The sequence below is a fragment of the Heterocephalus glaber genome, unplaced genomic scaffold, assembly GCF_053883595.1.
Source record: "Heterocephalus glaber isolate CG9 unplaced genomic scaffold, H.glaber_assembly_v1.0 deba00001745, whole genome shotgun sequence".
NCBI lineage: Eukaryota > Metazoa > Chordata > Mammalia > Rodentia > Bathyergidae > Heterocephalus > Heterocephalus glaber.
In genome coordinates, this window is record NW_028258451.1 from 809,682 (window position 1) to 831,686 (window position 22,005).

General features: G+C 45.4%; 2 pseudogenes across 1 annotated transcript in view; one reads left to right on the forward strand and one right to left on the reverse strand.

Moving 5' to 3' along the window:
• Nucleotides 1–4,236: 4,236 nt before the first annotated feature.
• LOC106008763 (denticleless protein homolog pseudogene) lies at nt 4,237–9,814 on the reverse strand (annotated as a pseudogene).
• The window catches only part of LOC101702741 (uncharacterized), a 28,323-nt pseudogene continuing 15,947 nt past the window's right edge, over nt 9,630–22,005 (forward strand). Inside the window, exon 1 of the transcript XR_015447317.1 lies at nt 9,630–21,532. The product of XR_015447317.1 is annotated as an uncharacterized LOC101702741 (transcript). The remainder of the gene's footprint in view (nt 21,533–22,005) is intronic.

A 22,005-nucleotide genomic window follows, 5' to 3' on the forward strand; every position in this document is an offset into this window, starting at 1 on the left:
TTTGACATTCTCAAATGTACTTTGTATCATACAATTTTTATGAAGACTAAGTCCAAGGTTAAACTTCTGTTTTGGATACTGCAGAGTAATTACAAGTTAAACTATGTTAACATTCCTGCTATATGTCAAAGATGCAAGGACATTTGTAAATGGCCACCTAATTTCAGGTTATAAAATACTCCATTCCTTGAAGGTTTGTGGGCAGAGGGAGATGGTAGTGCTTGTATCTAGACATAACCCAAAGCCTTATGCAGTGGTAGGTGCAGAGCTTTGGAGGTGGCTGCATCCAGGGTGTGTGATACTGGGACGGATTCTTGGTGCGTTGGTAGGATTGAGGGTACCCCACCGTGAGTGTGAGGTCTCCTGCCCTATGTGGGGCTGCTGTCCTTGCTTATGGCTGCTGCTTTACTGCCTTTAGCTGCTTTTCCATGGCCCTCTGCTATGCCATCCTGCTGTGGCGACCACCAACTATGAACTGAAACCTCTACAAACTAAGCCAAAATAACTTTTCCTCCTGTAACATTGCATGTTGAATATTTTGTCTTAGCAACACAAAAATAAGACAAAAGGCTACCTATATTTGAATTTTAACATGAACTTTAAAACCTATTGATATCCCTTTTTTTTTTAACAGGCTTTTCACAGTAGTGTCAAAAAGGCATCAATAAAATGAAAGACCTTACCTCATGAAGTGAAGATCACTATTGTCTGTTCCTTTGGAACAAGGTCACTGCCTAATAAAAATAAATATTTTCATTAAAGAGTATTTGGGCCTGATGTCATGGTACATACCTATAATCAGCCACTTGGTAGATTGAGGCAGGGGGAGCACATTTGTTGCCACCTAGGCAACTCACGAGACTCTGAATCTAAGTTATGTGTGAAACTAAAAAAGGACTGGGGATATAGGTCAGTGGTAAAACACTTTTATAGCATATCGAAGGCCCTGTGTTCAATCAACAGTATCAAAAAATTATATATAAAAACATATATTAAGGGCTGGGGATTTAGCTCAGTGGTTCCAGCTCCTGCCTTGAAAGTGCAAGGTCCCGAGTTCGGTCCCCGGTACCAAAAAAAAAAAAATATATATATATATATATATATATGTATATATATATATGTATATATATATATATAAAAATTTATGGGATGGGCTGAGTGATTTAAAATTAGATATCAGTCATCTGCTGTTGTATTAATTTGCCAGAAAGATGTAAAAGAAACATCTGTCTCCAAATTAGGGTACAAAGCATGACTCAGACAAGTGCAACTTGCGAACTGAGTTTATTAGGGGATATTTATACAGCAGAGGACAGCTTGTATGCTGCAGCACTGCTGAAGTTTCTAATCACCTTTGCTAAACTACTGAATTTGTAAGGCTCTATGACAGTCACCAAAACACCAAGAGAAAAAGACTAGAGCCCTTGGGATTAGTTATGTGTACTGGATTCCCATCCCATCCTTCTGAGGACCTCTGCTGGTCTTGGCAAGCACTGAAGACAAAATATTTGAGGACCTTGTTATGCTGCATTCTGGCACAGAGCCTCAGCACCTGGTGAGGGCCCACTAGACAGCTACACAGTGAAACAAGATAAGAGTATGTATCACTGCCTCTAACATTTACATCCTTGGGTATTCTCTGTTACTAAGGGGTGTGTCCTGATTACTCATCCACCCCCTGGTATGAGATTGTTCATTACCTCTGAATGTCAAGATTCAGATTCTCCAATGGCAGCTCTGTTAAGTCATGATGAAACTGATTCAGAACAAACTTAGGATTTTAGCAGAGTCCTTTGTAACTGTTATCAGATACTCATACCTAAGAACTCTTCCTTTACGAGCTTCTACCTTTGTTTACCTTTTAAATGGCTAACACAAGTGACTACATCTTGATTTTTACAACTCTTGTTTTCCATATATTCTCTTGTCCTTAAGAGAGTTTCTCTGAAAGCATCACTAATTAATCATTATTTCCATTGTCCACCACCACTAAAATGCTGTTCTAGCTATTGGTCTTTTCTGGTCCTGCATGGGAGGGGAAGTGAAGAATGAGTCAGTGCATAGCTCTTTTAGCCATATTTGAGCAACAGAAGTTAGAAGGGTTAACTCCTAGGCTTAACAAAACCGACAGGAGCAAAACCAAACAGAAGAGACAATCAAATTTCCTCTCATAAGGCTCATCTTCCACACACTTTTGTATTAACTTCCTGGTTTTGTCCTCATCTTTTATCAGTCTGGTAGGGCAAAATCTTACCATACAAAATCCTTACCAAAAAGATTTTCTCACTCAACATTTGTACATCTCTTCTGTCCTACTTAATGATTCCCTATCATCACCAACCCTTTGTTGACACAGATTTCAAAACACTCTTATATTGGCCTCTCATTTGATCTAAGAGCTAACTCACAGTTAGTTACATTCCACATAGAACTAGGTGGGTAACATTTCCAAATAACTGAACAGCAAGATAATTTTATTAGAAGCACAAAGCAGCCAAACAGCAACTTAATGCTATAATTGCAGCCTAAGAACTATCCCGAAGCTGTTCACAAGAAATGTTTTAGGCATGACAATCAGACCCCCCAAAAAAGGCAAAGTGGTCTCCAAGTTAAAAGTCAGCAAAGTTGTGCCACAACGGTCTGTACATTAGCTCCTCTCATGTTGCCAGGAAGGCTCATTCCCTCTTCCTTGACTTCTGAAGGCAGGAATCGACCCCAGCCTCGCTACCTACCAGGCCCAGAGCAGGCTGTATGTGGCCCGAGTTGCTTCTGTGCAACATCCAGCTTTTTGTCCTGATTTGCTTCCTGTACCAGTTTGGTTACAACTCCAGTTTGAGGACATGGTGGCACAGACCCTCCACTCACAGGAAGGTGGAGACCTTCCTGGTCATGTCCTACTCCAGCATGAGCATTTTAATGATTATCCCTGTGCTATTTCTTCTACATTTACTTGGCTTGGGCTTAGTGCTCACCTGCCGCTGCCACCACAAGTGTTCACCCAAGTCTCACACAGCCATGCACAAACCACACCAAGACAAGGCACCGAGGGCTTGTGGAGGCTAACAGTGTGTGAAAACAGCACCAGGAAACTTGCTAGGAAAAGTCTCTTTCACAGTGAGGAACAGAGAAGACAGAAGCCTCGGGATATGTTCAGACAGAAATCTACAGTCCACAGACCATCCTCAACCTGCAGAAATCATCTGGGCCATACCCACATTACTGCGTGATATTTATACTACCTCTCCTTTTGGTCTCCAGGTGTTCAGGAGATTGTGTGAAGCTGCTCCTTTAGAGGCTGACATTCTTTATTTTGAGACATCAACTTACCTTATGCCAATTAATGATTCTTCATCTTTACAGTAATGCAAAAGTGACACACAGAAGAAATCTATTTGAATATAAAATTTTCCTCTTTCTCCAGGCTAATGATATGTGGTATGATAGTCTCTCATCATGGACAGGAGCAGCAAAGCCATAGGTCTCTGTCGGTCACCAGGGACCATGAGTGTAAACAACCCACACACCATAGTGTAGTGTGTTCTCGTGTCTGAAGGATATAAATGTTCAGTAAGTTACCTAAGGGTTTGGACACCTTTTTACAAAATAGGCTTTGGATATCTCTAGGGTAATGTAAGTATTCTGTACAATAAAATGTAGAATAAGCCAAGATGTTCAGTAGTGTAGGGGTATTAGATGAATTTTGACATACAGTACTTTCAGTTCACAATAGCTTTATCAGAATGTAACGACACTAGTCAAGGAGCATCTGTATGAGACACCTGGATATTTTAAGTCTGTACTTTTTTATAACTTGACAAAATTAGATATACCTATGTCTGTAACTTCTTTATAAACCTAAACATGTTTTGAACACATTTCATGACAATCCTGAAAGCTAGTTTTTTAGGAGAAAGATTATATATTTCAGATAAAATGATACTGACCAGGCAGGATACATCCAAGGACCTTCTGCAGACGGTTTCTTCAGCAGCCAGCTTTTACCGAGAGGCTGTGTTGTGGCTGACAGGCACTTTCCACTGTGCACACCAGTGTCAGGGGAACAGAAACACGTTTCGTTTTATTGTCTCCCTGAGCTGGGATGTCTTTATTGTAGGGAAGATGCACAATTTAAAAGTGAAGACTATTCTTTCAATATGCTATAGAGTGACAAACTTACTTCATGAAGACCAAAGTTAGGCATTCTTTTTCCTTTTGGCTTAGTGGACCAAAGTTGAGTTACCTCAGATCAAAGCTATAATTCTGTTGAGTGTTCACACTGCAGAAGTCATCTTAGGGCTTTGTATGGAAGTATGTACAGATTTTCCTTATAGAGCTGGGAGTAATGGTGACCAGACCTAGTGACATCTTTCCATTCTGTCTCCTGGAACTGAGTGTCTGGGATGATGGACTTCATGGAGATGAGTTCTCAGCCTTCTGTCTGGCTGTCATGGCCAACACCCAGTTTTTATCCCCCGAGGAGCTAGTCTCTTTCCCAATCACTTCAGACCCTTCTCTACATGGTCTTAAAGAGACAGCATTAAACAGCTTTCTGAAGCATAAGGACTGGCAGGAGAAGGAGGCTCATAGATACCTGTAGTAGCTCCTTCAATCTCGCTTGGTTTGGTAGGACTGGAGTCTTTGCTACCTATGGTCTTTCTGGTTACCAACAACGTAGCACAGATCCAAATGAAGGTTTTCAACTTGGACATCAAGCTCAGTCACACAGCTGCAACTCTTCACGTACTTTGCTTTCACACTCTCCAGAAAACTTGAGTCTAGTTGCTTCTTCACTGTATTCCTAGATTTAGAGCAGGAGTCTGCTATGGATGACTTCTGGCTCACAGGAATGAGAGCTCTTCTTGGCAACATGAAATTGGTCTCAGAAGCAGGTGGACTGATGGGTGGTGATGAGAAAGGTGTTCAGATCAGCTAGTTTCTAAGGGACATCTTGAAAGATGAGTGGCTTGGGAGAGACAGAGGAGACTGTGCCTCTTCTGCTGATGGGAAAATAGGCCTTGGCAGGAGGGGTTTTAATGGAGAACATGGGAAGAGTATTTGAAGGAAGAGGGAGGTTTCCAGCACAGCTGGGTGCACAGGCTGTCAATGATGCGGAGGACATGGCCAGGCTGCTCTTTATCCTGAGGGCTCTGGCAGGAGTGCTCTGGGTGCTACTAGTGTTTGTGCTCCTGGAACTGCCTGCCTACATCTTCTAGAAGTCTTGGAGGCTTAAGAACTCTGGGGGTGACATATTAGTGAACTGTGTTCTAATTGTCGATGGTTTTTAGTTCTGGAGATACTGCCATAGGAGGGAGAAGACATAGTTAACATTTTTCACACCATTAAAAGCTACCTCTCCTCTGGAATTTAAATGACCAGTACTTTTCTTATTAACCCTTTCCTTTTCCTCCCTGCACAGGCAGCCATTAATGATCTGGAACATTCAAAAGCATTTGTACATGCAGTGGAATTTAGACCACTGTACATGAACAGGTCCAAGGTAACATCTCACCAAAGACCTGAGAAGACCTCATGTTTACACCTCACACAGATCCCTATGGAGAACAAAGTAGCCTACAGGTATCAAAAAATAAAAATCAAACAAATTCTGGAGAAAGAGGAGAATGTTATTTCCAGAGCTGCCATATTAATACATGTCTAGGTTTCAAGAAACAAGGAGAGAAGGAGGAAAGGAGAAAGGGGTGAAGGGAAGGAGGGAAGAAGGCAGCTAGAAATGACACTGTGCAGGAGAGTCAAAAGGCACTTACAAGGTGAGGAATACATGCGGTGAAAAAAAGCCCAACAACAAAAAGGCAACTTAAAGGAGAAGCCCAACAGATGAAATCCAGTAATGGGGGTATTTAGAAGAAGGGCTGCTTCTCTCAATCCTGGCACTGCTTACATTGCAAACTTAAGATTAGTGGTGATCCTATTTCACTGGGTGTCCGAAAGTGCAAATTTGCAAAAATTCTGGGGAGTCATGTACCAAACAGTGAAATTTCTAGCTTATAAAAACAAAACAAAAAAAAATGAGTATTTCCCTATCAATTCTGTATGCTCATTCATACATGGAAAAACTCAACCATAATCTTTCCTAATTACTCCAATAATTAGAACTCCAGGCAAAAAAAAATGATTTGTCTTTATTCCAATGCAGACCATAACTCTTACGTAGGTACAAAAAAACGCCATGCAAAAATATATTAAAATAGTTCATATTCATGAATAGCAATGTAAATGTTAGGAAGGCAGTCTAAAATTACACTACTATGGTAGTTTGGTCATAACTACATAAATATTTAAAAGCAGTAGATATGGAGAATAACTCAAGTGCAAATTATGAGCATATATTCACAACATTTTGTTATTTCATTTCCCAGTGACATTGTTATAATTCATTTCAACTCTGAGAGCCTAAAAATATAATGCTATTTGTTGTGATGTACCACAATGAGGTGAGATAGTTGTAAATTGATAGAAAAAAGACATGAATCATTCATAGGCTGGGAAAAAATAGATTTTATTCATTAAAATATGAGAAGCATGATACATCCTAAATAAAATGGGATTCAAATGATACAGTAATGTCAATCCTACATATGAAGAGTATATTCTGGTTTCCTATAACTTCTTTTTGATAATTTTTCTCTTCAGCCTCTAAGAATATTCTTTCACTAATCTTTCCTCTACAGCAGTTATTTCTTTCAAAGGATAAAACCAAAAAAATCTATAATAATAAGTGTCTTTTTAAATGTTCTTTTAGAAGTGTTTTTAACATTTGGTTGTCCCTAGTATGACTTTTCTCATGTGTAGTTGATTGTGAGTGGTTAAATAACTTAACCTCCAAAGGCTCATGCTACTCACCTGTTGCACATCCTCCAGATGTGTGGGAAAATCAAAACTAAAGAAACGACTGAGAGGCCTGGAAATGCAGAGAGGGATTGAGAAAGTCCCATACACTTTTCCAAGGCCCTAAATGTCAATGTTTTCGCATACCATGAGACATCTTCCCAGGTCATGATAAGGCAGTGGAACCCGGAGAGGCCTGGGGCCAGCACTGTGGTAAGGCCTCAACTCTGATCTATGTGGACTGACAACTGAATACAGAACAAGAGACCAAGGAAGAAAGATCACTTACAAACAGCCTGCTCAGGGTCCTTCAAGGTCAAAGCACAAAAGAGGACATGGGGGTAGATAATAAGAATTCATTACAAAGACGATGCTTTGGTCCTTGTAAGAGCTGCACCATCAGTGGAGATTGGTAGGATGAATTGGTACAAGTCAGAAGAACAGGGTAATTTAAGAGAACTTTTTTTAAAAAAAAACAAAAACAAAAAAGAAACGTTTGTTTTCTCACAGGACTCTCAGATTTAGGAAGAGTTTCCCACATACTGTTTATACCTGTGGCTTCCTCTTCACCCATTGAGCTTTTCTCTGAGACCACATCTTTGACATATTCCCACACACTGGTTCTTTGCTATTTTCACCTTGTTCTCCACAGGCAGGGATTCTTTCTCTTGCTCCAAAATGGAGATAATATTCAGGTCAGAAATAGATTCCTATTTATAAAATGAAGAAATATAATGTGCTGTGGCTTTTTAAGAATAATATCTCAGCCTTTTGTTCAGCTCCAGGAAAGCCTTATAGAATCACCTCAAGAATGTTTCCCAAATTTATCCACTGACTGTCTTTATCTGAATGCTTAGAAATATCTGAAATACAAAGATATCTAGTTCTCTTCCAAGAATGACTAGATCAAGTGTACAGAAATAAGACCAGATTGAAAATCTGAATTTTTTTATTGTTTGCCATAAGGTCTTCTACTTACTCAACTTCTGGAACAAATAATATAGTGTGAAGCAGTAGCCACAAAAACTGTAGAAGAGGGAAGGCTAAAATCTAGATGATTCTATTATGATACTTATAATTTTGGAGTGAACAGAAGTTCAATCTCAAGAAAGGGTCTCCCAAGAGACTCACTAGATCCTGACTATTGGAGGGAAGTCATTGCCACACAGGAGACCACATTGTCTCTGTGCTGCAGGACCACTGCTCAATGAAAGAATCAACTATGACTCCTGTCACTCATGTGACAGGTAACAACTGGTGATAAAGAAAACTGTACCCTGACCTCACAGAAAGTAAACTTATTTTCCCACAGACCTCTCTCATCACTGAAGTTTCTAAACACTATTTAATGCTGCAGCTTCTCTGCCCGTCTGAGCTCTTACCCATGCTCACACTTTTGACACATTCCCACTCATTTGGGTTTTTGGATACTCCTCCCAGTTGGCCATCCGCACTCCAGGGCTCTCTTCCGTGCTCCAAACATGGAGCAAAGTCAAAAGGAGAGATTCCTGCTTGGAAAAAAAAAGGCATGTGATGCACTGTGGCTTTCCCAGATTTCATCCCTGTTTACTTGAGAAAGTGATTATACAGTAATCTAGATAAATTTTTCACTGTTCTATGCAAATATCTAGCAGTCTTCCGAGGACTAATGATTGAAAAGCATAGGGATAAAAAACTGGATATTTCAAAAGTCTGTTATGAGGCTTTCCTATTTCAGCTCTGGAACCACACCAGTAACAGATCTATCACAAAGAGTGCAGAACTCCTGCATAAAGAGGACACCTAAAGTCCAGATGCTACATTGTGAAGCTTCACATCTCTGAAGCAAATGGGCATCTGTCTGTCAAACAATGCAGAAGATTTCATGAAGACGCAAGGGAAAATGCAAAGAGACACAGAGTAGATCTGACTTCTGGAAGGAAATCATCCTCACCCAGGGAGACCAGGTTCCTGTAGTTCTCCAACATCACGTATCTGTATAAAGTCCTTTGAGGGGCCAGGTCTTCCCACTCCTCGTGGGAGAGTTCTCTGCCCTTATCCTTGAATGTCAACAGACCATGAAACAAAAACCACTTTTCACTCATCAAACACAGGGAGAGTGCTTATCTGCACACAAAATGTGAGCAGGAGAAAAATGTTAAGAAACTGTCTCTGAATTTAAAAAAAAAAAGATTGGGTTTGTTTAGTACTCAGGATTAAACCCAGAGACTTAGCACTGAGTTAATTCTGCAGTGTTGTGGTTTTGTGTTTTTTTTTTGACATAGGATAGTGTTAAATCGCGTCTCTCATTTCCATGTCTCCAACTTCACCTCCTCAGTGTCTCCTCTGAGTCCACCCGCCCTTCCTATCCACAATGATTTTTCCTTATTCTCCTCCTCTCCGTCGCCTCTGCCTCCCTTGCCTTGCACGTTTGCAGCTGTGGAAGCAACACTCCTCTCGCCCCAAAAAGCGCTTCCGGGTCGCCCGGGCCTTCTACACCACCTGCTGCAGCACCGCGGGGCCCCAGTGCGCACGCGCAGGAAGTTCCCTGGGACTCGGCCTCCCAGGATCCCCGGACTTCTGCCCTTGCTGCCCCGCCCCTTAGGCCCGCCCACCGCCCGCGATTCCCCGCCCAGGCCCCGCCTCTTGGCTGCGCGCGCATCGGCCTGCAGACCCGGAAGTGCATCCCGTGGAGTGGAGGTTACAGGCCGCGCGTGAGTTTCTCTCTATCCGGATTCTCCGTATCTCGTTCCTTAGGGACCTTCAAGTCCCCGCATCGCTCCTCTGCACAGGTCAATTCGGCACGCCCTGCCCGTCCCGCCTGGGCCGCGGGCGCCTCCTCCGCTGTCCTTGGCCGCCGGGCGCCGTCCTCACCGGGAGGGGGGGGGGTGTCCCGGCCTCGCCCCCCGGCTCCCCTCCTGGGCTGAGTCCGTCCGCCAGTTCTCCCCGCAGTCTCCCCTCCGTTCTGGGGGAGGTGACTTGACCTCATTGCCTCCCTGTGAGCAGTGGGCAAGTAGAGGGTGGGTGAGGGACTCCAAAGAGATCTTAAGAGTGAAAGAAGCCAAGAAAGTAGCTGGGGAGGAAAATCAAATAGAGAAAGAGTGTGGTGTTGTGCCCAGATTTCGAGGTCCCCAAAGACCACCAAGGAGCCGATTCCGATGTAAACACACGAGGGTCGTTTATTCAGGCTCGAGCAGGGACTCCCAACCGTCACCGCCGCAGCGGGTCAAGATTGAGAGCCCCGACTCCAAATCAGCAGGGGTTTTTATGGTGGTTACAGCAAGGTTCTAGATTGGCAATTAAACCTGATTGATTGTGCCTTGCGCACCCAAGCTGCAAACGGTTGCTAACTACTGATTAACTGTTGCTAGGGGACGGCTGAACACCATCACATGCAGGTGGTCAAAATACATCTTGTGGTTTTTTCTTCGAACTGAAATTTATGCCACCAAATTTTAGAATGGAGTCACTTAGGTCTCACATTCCCCCCTTCTTATGTCACCATCGAGGCCCAATCATGGGTCTGGGCGGGGAGTCAAATCTTTTCTGAGACTTGGTTGGTACTGGGACCTAAGCACCATTAATTGTACAGAGCTAACACGTTCTCCAAGGGTTAAGCAAGGGGCCCAGTAGAGAAGAGATCAGAGTAGTCAGCCCTGGGGAGGAATTAAACCAGGATTCAAACCAACTTTGAGTCTGTTCTCGCTCTCGTTTTCGTTTGGCAAGGCCCTCTCTGACCTTTGTCATGGACTCTTTGATTACCCCTGAATGATCAATATAGAAACAACACTCTTTACCGAGGGCAGCACAAAATCTTTTTATAATTATGACCGTCGACGACGCAGTCTGAGCTTGAGAGGCTTGTCGCGGTTTTTGGACACCTGCCATGAGGGGATGTAATCCTCTAGAACGGCGTGTGGATCACGGACGTGAATGTAGTGTACCCATGAGGCAATCCCATCGACCTTGAGAGCGGTGGGCGTGGTCAGGACAGTAACATAGGGTCCTTTCCCACGAGGCTCAAGGTCCTTCTATCGATGTCTCCGGACAAAGACCCAGTCTCCTGGTTGATAGCGATGGGGCTTGGGAGGTGGTCCGGACTCGAACAGGGCCTTTAATTTAGGCCAGATGTCTTTGTGAACACGCTGGAGGCTTTGTAAGGAAGACAACAGTTTTTGATCATTGAGCTCAGCGAGCACTTTAGACTGAAGGTTAGGGATAATGGGAGGGGGCACCCCAAACATGATTTCAAAGGGAGGTAGTCCCATCTTATAGGGAGAATTGCTTACCCTATAGAGGGCAAAGGGAAGGAGAGTCACCCAGTCACCACCAGTCTCTAAGGTTAATTTAGTTAATGTCTCTTTTAGAGTTCTGTTCATTTTTTCTACCTGCCCTGAACTCTGGGGTCTGTAAGCACCATGTAATTTCCAATTTGCCCCCAGTACCTGTGCTAAACCTTGACTCACCTTGGAAATGAAGGCGGGTCCATTGTCTGACCCTAACATTACCGGGAAACCATACCTTGGCAAGATGTCTTCTAGTAACTTTTTAGCCACAATCTGTGTCATCTCATGTTTGGTGGGAAAGGCCTCTGTCCATCCTGAAAAAGTGTCTACAAAAACTAACAGGTACCTGTAACCATACCTTCCAGGTTTTACCTCAGTAAAATCCAATTCCCAGTATACGCCGGGTCGGTTTCCTCTCAATCTGTTGCCTGAGTTGGCTTTATTGTGAATAGCATTTGTCAATTGGCAGGCTTTGCAGGTGGCAATGATACGCTCAATTTTGGAATTAGCATCTCAAATCTTAATTTCAGCATGTCTCAGGAGGTCTTGCATTTTTCGAGTGCCCATGTAGGTGGCCCGGTGCATTTTGGAGAGAACTTGTTCTCCCAGTGCTTCGGGCAGGATGACTCTACAGTCAGACGATCTCCACCATCTTTTGAGGCATTGGGCCATGGGCAGTTGTTTTATCCACTTAAAGTCTGCCTCGGTATACTGGGGAGTTTCTGGTAAGGCAGCGCCCCCTGGATCAGGCAGCTGAGTGGTCAGGGTCAGATCAGCTTCTAGGGCTATTTTTCAAGCTGTCTGGTCAGCCAAATTATTCCCTCAGGCAATCGGAGTATCGTTTTTTTGGTGCCCGGGACAGTGGATAATAGCCAATTTCTTTGGCAGCCATAGGGCTGCCAGTAGGGCAAGAATTTCTTCTCTGTTTTTAATAGTCTTTCCTTCAGCTGTTAACAGTCCCCTTTCTCTGTAAATGGTCCCATGTATGTGAGCAGTAGCAAAAGCATACCTGCTGTCTGTGTATATATTTAGCTTTTGGCCCTTTCCCAGAGTCAGTGCTTTGGTTAATGCTATGGGCTCTGCTCACTGTGCTGACATTCCAGTGGGCAAGGGTTCAGCCCAAACAACCTCAGTCTCAGTGACCTCAGCTGCCCCTGCATACCTTTGGCCATCCTGAACAAAGCTGCTCCCATCGGTGTACCAGGTATCTTCAGCATCTGGCCGTGGCTGATCTTTCAGATCTTCTCGAGTCCCGTGTACCTGAGCCAAGATGTCAGCGCAGTCATGCAGCAGGGCCTCTAGGTCTGGGTCAGGCAATAATGTAGCCGGGTTTAGGGCGGCCGGGGTCTGGAAGACAACTCGGGTTGGATTTAAAAGCAGGCCTTGATAGTGGGTTAGGTGGGCATTGCTGAGCCATCTATCTGGAGGCAGTTTTAGAACCCCTTCAATGACGTGGGGGGTGGTTACATGCAGTTCTTGGCCCAAGGTTAACTTATCAGCATCTTTGACCATCAGGGCTACAGCAGCAATCATCCTCAGGCATGGGGGCCATCCAGCTGCAACAGGATCAAGTTTCTTGGACAGGTATGCTACTGGTCGGCGCCATGGGCCCAGGTATTGGACTAGGACGCCCTTGGCAACTCCTTTGTTTTCATCAATGTAAAGGTAGAAGGGCTTAGTGACATCAGGCAAGCCCAAGGCTAGCGCTGACAACAAGGCAGCCTTAATTTGATCAAAAGACTTTTGTAGTTTTTCTGTCCATTGAAAGGCCTGATTGTCTTTAGTTGCCTTATAAAGGGGCTTCGCTAGTTCCGCAAACCCCGGTATCCATAAGTGGCAGAAGCCAGCCGATCTCAAGAATTCTCTAACTTTCCAAGGAGAATCTGGTGCAGGTATCTTAACTGTCTCTTTTCTAGTGTCCGATAGCCATCTTTGCCCCTTTTTAAGTATGTAACCCAGGTAGCTTACCTCAGGTTTGCAGATTTGGGCCTTTTTGGCAGACGCCCAGTATCCCAGTTCCGCTATGACAGTTAAGAGTTTCTTGGTTCCATCTAGGCAGTCCTCTTGCATCTCAGCTGCTATAAGAAGATCATCTAACATATTATAACGGAGTTAATTGGGGGTTCTGGAGGTGGAACTCACCCAGGTCTTCATGCAGAGCCTCGCCAAAGATGGTGGGAGAGTTCTTGAATCCCTGTGGCAATCAGGTCCAGGTTAGCTGTCCATTGATGCCTTGTTCCAGGTTGCTCCATTCAAATGCAAAGATATGTTGGCTTTTGGGTGCCAGTGGGAGGCTGAAGAAGGCATCTTTGAGGTCTAAGACTGTGTGTCATTGGTGGTTCGGGGGCAGAGAACTCAGGAGGGTATACGGATTAGGTACCATAGGGTGGATGTCTATGACCCTCCTGTTTACCTCACGGAGGTCCTGTACTGGTCTGTAATCATTTGAATGAGGTTTCCGTACTGACAACAAGGGGGTATTCCAGGCCGACTGGCATGGCCTTAGAATTCCCTGGGCAAGTAGCCTCCTGATGTGTGGAGTTATTCCCTTGCGGGCCTCTAGAGACATGGGGTATTGGCGGACCCGTGCCGGGTCTGCCTCTGGTTTTATTTCCACAAATACAGGCACTCTGTGCTTGGCGAGCCCCATGCCCCCAGTCTCTGCCCAAGCTTTAGGGAACATAGCCATTGGTCTATATCAGGGCTTGGCATGGGCTGCTTTTGATGTAGCCGATACTCATCTTCTAGGTTTATAGTTAACACTTGGATGGGCTTTCCTTCTTGGTTAAGGACCTCTGTGCCCCCGGGCTGAAAATGGATTTGGGCTCCTAACTTGGTGAGAAGTCTCTTCCAAGTAAAGGATGGGGCAATCAGGTATAATCATGAATGAGTGGGTTACCCGGTCCACTCCCAAATCTACTGTTCTTAGGGTAGTCCATGAATACTTTTTCATGCCTGTGGCCCCTTGGACCCAGGAGGTTTTGTCAGAGATATGGCCATGTGGTTTAAGCAGAACCAAATGTTGAGCTCGGGTATCCACTGGGAACTCGACAGGTCTCCCCTCCACTTTTAGGGTTACCCTGGGCTCGGGGAGGGGTGCTGAACCCCATCCCCCCTAGTCACTCAGTTCATCCATAGCCAGGATGGGGGCCTTGGGGCGACTTCCCGGTTTTTTAGGGCATTCTCTGGCCCAATGGCCTTCCTTTTTGCAATAAGCACACTGGTTCTTTCCCAATTGGGGGCGATCTCTATGTTCCCCCTTACCTTGTCCTTCGATCGCAATCTTTCTTGGACGATGTTCACATTCTTTCTGCTCTCCCGCAGTGGTGGCAAGAAGGATCCAAGCTAGGTTCCTAGTTTGCCAATCACCAGCTTTTCCTGTCTTTTTTCTGCAGTTTCTCTATTGTTATACACTCTCTCTGCCACTATCACTAAGTGCTGAATACTCTTTTCTCCTAATCTGTCTACTTTCTGTAACTTTCTCCTAATATCTGGTGCAGCTTGGTTGACAAAATGCATAATAACAGCCGCTTTTGTCTCAGTTGCTTCTGGATCCATAGGAGTATACCTATGGATAGCTTCCTGAATTCTTTCTAGGAAGGCTGCAGGGCTTTTGTTTGGCCCCTGTTGTACATCCCCTACCTTGGCCAAATTGGTGGGCTTTCGAGCAGCCGCTTTGAGACCTCCCTACAGAGCCTGGCGATAGACCCGGAGCCTCTCCTTACCTTCTGCTGTGTTGAAGTCCCAGTCGGGCCGGGACAAAGGAAAAGAAGTGTTGATAGTATCAGGATTGGTAGTGGGTTGACCATTGTCACCAGGAACCAATTTCCTGGCTTCATTTTAGATTCTCGCTCACTCCTCTGTGGTAAACAGGATCTGGAGGAGCTGCTGACAATCATCCCAGGTGGGCTGATGAGTGAACAAAACAGTTTTTAACAGGTTAATCAAATCTCTAGGGTTGTCTGAGAATTTGACGTGTTGAGTACACCAGTTATAAAGGTCACTACTGGTGAAGGGCCAGTAGTGATGATGCTGGTTACCATGTTCATCAGGGGGCCCTGTCACCCTTAGTGGGAGAACAGTGGAGTCTGCCGGTCCTGCCAGTGAGGCGGCATGCCGGTGGTGAGTGTTCTGGGTGGGGCCATCCCCCCTGCCGGTGCCCGGAACCTGCCCTCTTTCCCTGGCTCCGGCTGGGGCCGGAACTTCTCCCCCTGCCTGCTGTTGCGGGGGAGTGGAGAGAGAGTGGTAAGGGCGGGGGGGGAAGGAGATCTTCCTCGGAGGACCGGGTAAAGCGGCGCGGTCAGCTCGTCAGTTTGCCTTTTTCCATTGCGTTTCCTGGGAGTCTTTTTACAGGCTGCCAGGATTACCTCCGGCTGCTGTTTCTGTGGAGGCAAAAAGGGCTTGACCCATGGAGGGGGGTCACATATTAGATTTTCCCAAATAACAATATAGGGAACCTGGTCTGGATGTCCTGCATGAGGACGGAAGACGGCATCTCAGACTCTCCTTGCGGTTCTTAGATCAAAGGTCCCCTCGGGTGGCCATCCTACCCCAAAAGCAGGCCACTCCAAGCTACAGAGGTGTCCCGGCCCACGGGTAAGTCAACGGAGACCCTAGAGGGGGGGTGAGAATGACAAAGGACAGGGGACACGAGAGATGGAGACAAGACAGGTTTCTGATCAAGTCTCGTTTATTGCAGAAGCTGTTACAACATATATACCATAGGGCTAGAGGGAGGGAGCAAGGGGAGGGTACTGGGGCTACTTCCTTGTTGCCGGGTAGACTTGCAGCAGGCTTAGACATGCCCGTAAAAGGCACTCAAGAGTACTAGCGGGGGGGGGGGAACAAGGCCCCCCACAGGTCCTCCCTTTAAAATTATAATTTTAGAAAGGCGTCAGGAGAGCCAAGCCTGCGGGGGCTGAGCCTGTCTTGGGTCAGAGCGACATACGTGTCTGCACCGTGCACCTTACCCGTCATCGGTTAACCAGAGAATCAAGGCTCTGGCACCTGTCTTAGGCGGCACACGAGGGCTCTCTCATTGCATGGCACGCTTGCTCAGTTGCTCGTCATTGGCTTGCCAGCCCACTCACCAGGTGGGGTGAGAACACTTCGCCACGGCAAGGACCTAATCAACGGTCTGGCATTCGTCCTGGTCAGCCATTGCCAATCTATGATAGTAGACCTGTATGGGTGCTGTTTTTATTGTCTCTACCCGGGCTCTAAGGAAGGCCATGATTTTGTTGTATATTATGGGCCCCAAGGAAATGAGCAGAAGTAAACCCAATAAGGGTCCCAGCAAAGGGAGGAGATAAGGGAGGAAACCATTGAGGCCAGTCCAGAGGGGATTTTGAATGAATTCTTGTCGTCGTCTGTTTAAATCTTCCTGAAGTTCGTGAATTTTTCCCCTGACGATCCCAGATTTATTGGCATAGAAACAACAATGTTCATTTAGGGCTATGCAAATCCCTCGTTTTGCCGTGAGGAGGTCCAGGCCCCTTCTATTTTGAAAGATCACCTCAGCCAGAGAATCGATCTGATCTTGTATATCTGTAAGAGTGTTGGAGAGAGCTTGAACATCATTAATCAACTGGTTGGATAATTTGGCATAGGAGTGTAACGCCACCCCGACGCCAGCAGAGCCAGTGGCAAGGGCGCCGGACACCCCTAGCCCCACGAGCAAGGGGACCAGTGAGACGGCCCTTTTATGTCACCCAGTGATATAGTCAAAGCTGGGCAAGGGCACTGGCTTATCTCCAGGAATAAGGGAGATGTCCGGGAGGACAGTCGCCACCACGCACAGCCCAGTCCAATTAGTGGGGAGGGAGGTGAATGCCAAGCTCCCTCCACAGACGAGCACGTGACCCGGGGCAGGGCAAATGGCGGCAGGGCCATTAAGCACTACCGAGCAGAGAGAGAAATTTTGGACTCCAACACGTATGTCAAAGCTCTTGTTGTGGCCCTAATTTAGATAACAAACTGAGGCATTGAACTGTACTGGCTGGACCCTGAAAGGCAGAGAAAAACTGCAATTGTAACTAGAACTGTTGGCATAGTCAGTTTGGTCGACAACTGGCAAGGCAAGGGGCAGGGGTGTGCCAAGAGTCAAGCATAGCCAACAATCCGCAGCAAAGGCTGGGTTAGATGTATTGATCAAATGATAAGTGGCCTCTAGGACACTCAGGGTTTGGGCGTCAGGGTCTGGGCCTCGAGGTTTGGGAAGGGCCAGTGGATGATAATTTAGGGAGGGGTACATCTCTTGGATGATAGTCTCCAGTTGTTTTGTATTCGCTCTTCCCTGAGCTGATCTGAAGGCCCGCCACCATCAGATACATGAATTGGGGCCTGTGGCGGCCAGCAGACATCTTTGCCGGGACTGCCATTGCAGGAGGGTTGGCCAAATTTAGGATATCCAGTGGGGCTGGGAAAATCCCAGTCACCTCCGACAGAACCCCTGTAAGTTCTTTGTAGAACAGCAGTCAAATATATTTTTCCGTCGGAATATGTACATTGTTGGGCTTCAGTGTAACAGGTAGAATGCATCTCTGTGGCCATGACACAACCGGCAGGGCATGGCCCTGGTTTGCCATTGACAGTGGGTATGATTTTGGGCTTAGTGACACATTTCCATTTTTGGTTATATCCTCCCACTAATGCGGCCTCATAAACTAAGTAGGCAATCTTGTCACCGCAATCAGCACTACGAGTGTAACTTGTGGGTGCAGCCCTGCCAGAACCCCCAGCACAGTCACAGGGGTTACCATACAGGGCAATGAGCAATTGTTGTTTGTTAACTGGTTGAAATCCACTTTTTGTTGTCGGTGCCAGGAACAGCAACAGACCATGCAACAGATTCAGGCATGTCATCTTTTTAACCTGTAAGCAAAATTTCGTCCTGCGATGTAAACAAGGCTGGGCTGTAGATAAGAGAGTTAGGCTGACCTGATTAAGCTTTTGAAGATAACCAATGTGGGCATATTACAATAACATTTTCAGAACTTAACCAATGTAAACATTTTGTAACAACATATTCAGTGCTTAAATATCAAGGACAGCCAATACAATCAATTTATAACATATTTAGATAATATTCATTGTGATATGTCTCCCATAAGATTATATAATATAAAATTTACTAGGGGGTCCCTTTAATGAATTAAGACCAGAATAATCATTTTCTGGGTGGCCACTTCTATATTCATCAAAGGGAGTTCCCATCTATAATCGTTTTGACAAACAATTAAGAATATATATCTTTTTATTTTATAACTGTTAATTGCAATTTGATTGTTGCGTGTGGGTGACAATGCACGTCACTTTCATAAAATAAATTTCAGTGGTACTTTGATCAATTAACAACCTGGGAAGAAAAGCATGTCTTTAGTTTAATAATATTTATCTATAAGTCAATTTAACAATAGGCGAATATCCTTTGAAGAGGAAGGGAAACATTGAGCTCAACTGTACGAACACAAACAACAGACAATAGACAAACATATGATACAGTGTATAAATTAGGGTGCACCCAAATATAACTAGCCAAATTGAATTATACTATACTCTTGATGATTATTAGATTGTAATTGTAGACACCATTATTAACTGGTTGAAATTGGACAATGTTGGATCATCGGCATCATCAACACGCTTATCAACTTGTTTTACTAAGCGTTCTGGAAGCCACCTGGCTGACTTCATTTCCTTGGAGTAAACACACACTGACCCTCGGCCCTGGACGAGTACGGGGTCAGGCCCATGCCATGAGTGGTCCAGGGGGTCTCTCCACATCACAGAGGCAAATTGTTTTTGCGTCTCTGGTTGCCAGAAACGGTTGGCTGCAGATAAACCTTTGGCATCCAAATTTAAGAAGTTAATAAATAGTGCATGTGATATCAGGTTTCTAGGTGACCCCTTGATAGGGTACCATTCCCCTCTTTTTATTTTATCTAATGTAATTTTGAGTGTGAGGTTGGCTCTTTTTATAATGTCTTGTCCCTGTGGATTATATGGGATTCCCGTTATGTGTGTTATTTCTAATTGCTTGCAAAACTTTGAGAAGCCAGAACTGGCATAGCCTGGACCATTGTCTGTCTTAATTTGCTGTGGACATCCAAGTACTGAGAAGGCAACTAGAAGGTGGGCAATTACATGTTTAGTAGCCTCCCCGGATTGTAGGGTGGCAAATACAAATCCACTATATGTATTAATGTTGACATGTATATATTTAAGATTTCCAAATTCAGGGTAATGTGTGACGTCCATTTGCCATAGGGCATTTGGAATTAAGCCACGAGGATTAACTCCCAGATGAGGTGTGGGAAGATGGAGGGTGCACGTAGGGCAGGTTTGAACAATTTGTCTAGCTTGTTCTCTAGTAAGTTTATACATGAGGCGAAGTGTGTGGGCACTAAGGTGATGTAACTGGTGCACCTTCTGTGCCTGATCAATCTGAATGGAGGCATCAATACTTAGTGAGTAGGCAAAGGCCTGAGGTCTTGTGGCCAGATCTGCTAACCAGTTGCCTTCTGTAAGTGGGCCAGGTAGGTTAGAGCGGGCACGAAGGTGCCCAATAAAAAAGGCTGGGATCTTTTTCTGATTAGACCTCGTAATTGAATAAAAAGACCACCAGTTTGAGAAGCATGTTTTATCAATCCACATGTCTCCAATAGGGGAACAGATTGGGCAATGTAGGCACTGTCAATAAAGAGATTAAAGGCTTGTTCAGGGAATGCAGAAAAGACTGCTATGACTGTATGTAGCTCGGTTATTTGGGCTGAAGAACAGCTGGTTTGGAAGTGGACAATGTCATTGTCCCACACATAGGCAGCTATCCCGGTAGAAGAACCATCTGTAAAGACTAATAGGGCTTCTGTTAGAGGAGAACAGGAAGTGACTTTAGGGAAAATGAACTCATGTCTATTGGCAAAGTCAATAAGTTTGTTTGGAGGATAGTGATTGTCTATTAAGCCTGTATAAGAAGCGAGAGCAACTGGCCAGGAGCCGGTAGTCTGCATAAGCCAATCGATTGGGGTGAGCCAATTTTCTGCCACTGATTCTAAAATGGCCATTGTGTAAGGTGCAGTGGCCCCTTATTGAGCTGCGGCCGTTTTAAATTTTTTAATGACCTTAAAATCGAAACCACTGTGGTGTCTCCACGCCTGTCCCTGTGCATCAGTAGTTTTAGTTATGGGAAAGGCTTCCGCATTTTTAAGTTTCAGGGATACTCTGGACCCGGATGGCACCCTAGGGGCCACCCCTCTAACGGGGGGTCGTGGCTTAAGTTTGTCTTCTCTACGGACATTTTCATGGGCTTTGCCTGTTCTTAAGCCTTTGAGCTGGGCAATAAGTTCTTGATGTTCCTTTTCTAATCTTATTTGTTCTTTTAGAAATTTTATCTTGTCCCGGAGTTCCTTGTGGGGATCAACAGCAGGGCATGCCAAAGCAGGTGCATTGGGAGTGTTGGATACTGGAACATAAGGAGGAGGACCTTGGACTACGGGCGGCCAGGCAGGATTATGATATCTGGTTGCCTCCTCCTCAAGATTGGCCCAGTCAGCCTCCCCCGGTTCGTTCTGTGGCAAGGGGGGGTGTCTGAGGTGGTGGAGGGAAGGGTACAAGGCCGGTTCCTCCTTAACAGGCAGGGCGGGGTCAGAGGCAGGGGCTGAAAGAGCGGGGGCGGAAGCTGAGGAGCGCCGAAGCTTTTCTTTAAAAGGCTTGGAAGAGACAGAGCCCGCCTGTAAACCCTCATCAATAACATTTTGTTTTTTCTTGTCTGAGTCATTGTCGCTATCAAAAGACATCAAGTCTTTTTCCTCATTTTTTGAGGAAGTCCCATCCCGCAGGGGCTCGGGCCTCGGTGCCATCTTGGTGTCCCACAGGGTATTTACAAACTCCTCACTCCGAGGGAGAGTGATCGACCCTTCCTCCGATCGGAGAGCTATTTCACCGACCTGGATGGCTTGAGCCACCACCGGATCTTTGGTTTTCTGAGAGATAATGTCATTAATAAGATTCCAATAAGAAAATGTAGTGATCGGGACATTTCCTGGTCCGCAAGTAGCATAATAATCCTTAAGGGCCTCCCCTACTCTTTTTCATCTCTTCTCGTCAATGGTACCCTCGGCGGGAAACCAAGGGCAGAGATCTCTAATATAATCAAAAAATTTTAACAACTGTTTGACTGTAACCTTTACCCCTCGTGCCTGTAAAGTTTCTTTAAGACCTTGTACAAATAACTCATGCTAGCTAATGCCCTGTCCCATAATCGCTGCTCAACTCACCGAGGTGCAGGAAAGACGGCAGGTTCACGTCAGACGCAATCCTCTTTTTTCTATGTTATTTTATTGGGCCCCCGAGCAGCGTTCTTCACTGGATCCCCCCCGTCCTCTGGCCCCACGTTGGGCGCCACTTGTCCCGGCCTGTGGGTAAGTCAACGGAGACCCTGGGGGGGGGTGAGAATGACAAAGGACAGGGGACACGAGAGATGGAGACAAGACAGGTTTCTGATCAAGTCTCGTTTATTGCAGAAGCTGTTACAACATATATACCATAGGGCTAGAGGGAGGGAGCAAGGGGAGGGTACTGGGGCTACTTCCTTGTTGCCGGGTAGACTTGCAGCAGGCTTAGACATGCCCGTAAAAGGCACTCAAGAGTACTAGCGGGGGGGGGGACAAGGCCCCCCACACAGAGGGTGACAAGTTTAGTATCTTTAACTTCTAAACTCAGGTTATGAGCGTGCTCCCTAACTTCTTTAAAATGGTTCGTCATGAGGGACAGGGGGGTGGTCACAGTCTGTCCCATCATCTCAGTCCAAGTTAAAAGACAAAAATACACGATAGACAGACAAACACAACAAAAAAACAAAAAGCAAGACAAAACAGTCCTCCACTCGATCGGA